The sequence below is a fragment of the Danio rerio genome, chromosome 16, assembly GCF_049306965.1.
Source record: "Danio rerio strain Tuebingen ecotype United States chromosome 16, GRCz12tu, whole genome shotgun sequence".
NCBI classification, from domain to species: domain Eukaryota; kingdom Metazoa; phylum Chordata; class Actinopteri; order Cypriniformes; family Danionidae; genus Danio; species Danio rerio.
In genome coordinates, this window is record NC_133191.1 from 38,119,790 (window position 1) to 38,122,500 (window position 2,711).

The following is a 2,711-nucleotide window of genomic DNA, read 5'->3' on the forward strand; positions in this document are numbered from 1 at the left end:
CCGAGTCTCTGTTACTGCGCTGTGTCGCCGCGCCCTCAGCCCTTGGAGTGACCCCTCGTTCCTACAGGCCTGGGTGTCTCTAGAACAGGCGTCCAGTCTTGTTGTTGTTTCAGCAGACGCTTCCAACACGGGCTGGGGGGCTGTGCGTTGCGGGCATGCGGCTGCGGACCTGTGGAAAGGTACCCAGTTGCATTGGCATATCGCCTGGAGCTGTTGGCAGTGTTCCTCGCTCTCCACCATTTTTTTCCGGTGCTGGAGCGGCAACACGTGCTGGTCAGGAAGGACAGTACGGCGGCGGTGGCGTATATCAGCCGTATGGGGGGTATGCGCTCTCGCCGCATGTCTCAGCTCGCCCGCCGTCTGCTCCTCTGGAGTCATCTGCGGCTGAAATCGCTGCACGCCATTCATATTCAGGCAAGCTCAACCGTGCAGCCGATGCGCTCTCACGGCAGCCTTACGTCCTGGAGAATGGAGACTCCACCCCGAGTCTGTTCAGCTGATATGGGCGCGATTCGGGGAAGCCCAGATCGATCTGTTGCTTCCCCCGAGATCGCTTATTGCCAGTTGTTCTTTCCCTGACCGAGTGCTCTCGGCACGGATGCACTGGCTTACAGCTGGCCTCGGGGCATGCGCAAATACGCGTTTCCCCCAGTGAGCCTGCTTGCGCAGTTACTGTGCAAGGTCAGGGAGGACGAGGAACAGGTTGCTGGTTGCGCCCCTCTGGCTCAACCGGACCTGGATGTCAGAGCTCTCCCTCGCGATAGCCCTCCCCTGGCAGTCCCTTCGAGAGAGCACCTACTCTCTCAGGGACAGGGCACCACCTGGCACCCTCGCCGATCTTTGGAGGTCATTAGACGCGAGGAAGACTTAGGTAACCTCCGATTGCGGTGGCTAATACCGTCACTCGGGCTAGAGCCCCCTCCCCGAGCACGCCTATGCCCTGAAGTGGAGTCTATTCACTGAATGGTGTGTCTCTCGCTGAGAAGACCCCCGTAATTTGCCAGATCAGTGTTGTGCTTTCTTTACGCCGAGAGAAGCTGGAGAGCAGGCTGTCGCCCTCCACACTCAAGGTTACGTGGCTGCCATCTCCACTCTCATAACGCGGTGGCTGGCAGCACCGTGGGAACGCATAACCTCATCATCCGGTTCCTCAGGGGCGCAAAGCGAATTAATCCAACTCTCCCCCCTCTCATGCCCTCTTAGGATCTCGCCCTCGCTACACAAGCTGCGTCAGATCCCTTCGATCCTCGACTCAGTATCTTTCTGTCCCTGAAGACAGCTCTGCTGGTCGCGTTGATATCGATTAGAGGGTCGGGGACCCGGAGGCATTTTTCGGTCAGTGACTCGTGCCTGTAATTGGGCTGGCTTTCTCTCACGTCCTGAGACCCCGCCCGCGATATGTGCCCAAGGTTCCTACCACTCCGTTTTAATACGAGGTAGTGAGCCTGCAAGCGCTGCCCTCGGAGGAGGCAGACCCAGCCCTTCTTTATTGTCCAGTTCGCGTTTTGCGTATTATCCGGACCGCACTCAGAGTTTAGATCATCTGAGCAGCTCTTCGTCTGTTATAGCGGTCGGCAGCATGGAAGTGCCGTACCGAAATAAGTTCCCACTAGATTGTGGATGCCTTTCTTTCACTATTAGAGCCGAGATGAGCCGCGTCCCCCGAGAGCGCGTGCGCACTCCACTCGGAGCTTCGCATCCTCTCGAGCGCGCGCACGCGGCGCCCCTCTAACAGACATCTGTAGAGCTGCGGGCTGGGTGACACCCAACACATTTGCAAGGTTTTACAATCTGCGAGTGGAGCCGGTTTCCTCAAGGGTATTAGGTAACCCTTGGTGATTGAGGAAACAATTCGGTAGGGTGTTGAAACACGCTTGCTGCGCCATTCTCCCTAACACGGAGGTACGTGCGCCTTTTTATCTGTCAGTAAAATTCCCCGTCAGGTGAGCCCTGCAGATTCCTCCGTGGCCCCCAGCACTGACTCAGCGGAGGAGTCACTTGCTGGCCCACTACGTTGTAGGTCTGCCCGCTGGTCAGCCCGCGTTTTGGGTATAGGTGCCTGCTATGCGTGATCCCCACTAGGCGATCCCATATGCTTATTCCGCCACGGTTAAGTCCCCCCCCCTGGGCGGACCCGTGTCTTCCCTCCCCGCTAACCACTCTTTTGCTTTGCGTACTCCCCCTTTTTAGGGCTAGTCCATATGTAAATTCTGCCATCTATCCCCCCTTGGGTAACGGATGGCCTCCGCAGCGTCCTCCCTATCGGGATTGCATGCTTCCCAACGTACTGTCGTATTTCCTAGAATTATCTAGATGCTCACGACTTCCCAAAAATATATCTAAATCTGTAAAACTTCTGTTGAAGTAGGATAAATTAGGGCCAGGGACACGTTGGAGGACCGAGCCTCCCATGATGTGGGTGCGTCACGCTTGCTTGACAATCCCCTCATCGGGGGCGTTGGTAAGGTGCAGTCATTATGGCGCTTTCCATACTTCTCCCATTTCGTGGATTTCAATCAATCCACTCTATGGCACTGAAGTTCCCCAACCGAAGGGGAACGTTCAAGGTTACAGAAGTAACCCTTCGAGGAGGAGGAGGAGGGGAGGGGAACGGAAGTGCCATACTCCGTCGCCATAATGACTGTCCCTTAGCTGTTTGAAAGTCTCTTCAGCTTAAAAGGATGGCGTCTGCTCGCTCCAGGTGTGCTTAT